Below are 220 nucleotides of genomic sequence, written 5' to 3'. Positions count from 1 at the left end.
ATGCACTGCCTTTTGCTGGATTTAAATCGGTTTTACAAACCTACTTTTCTTTTTCGAAGCTTACTCTGGTCTCCTATTCGAATACAGAAAATTTGTCGTTTGAAATTTTTTTCGAACGTTGGAAAACCTTTGAAATCATTGTTTGTGAAATTGAGACTAAATAGTGGACAGTTCTTCATTTCCTTTTTTTATTCTTTCGTCGGTATAAAATTTACCGCTC

This window comes from Bactrocera dorsalis, chromosome 5 (assembly GCF_023373825.1).
Source record: "Bactrocera dorsalis isolate Fly_Bdor chromosome 5, ASM2337382v1, whole genome shotgun sequence".
NCBI classification, from domain to species: domain Eukaryota; kingdom Metazoa; phylum Arthropoda; class Insecta; order Diptera; family Tephritidae; genus Bactrocera; species Bactrocera dorsalis.
This window is presented reverse-complemented; position numbering follows the sequence as displayed.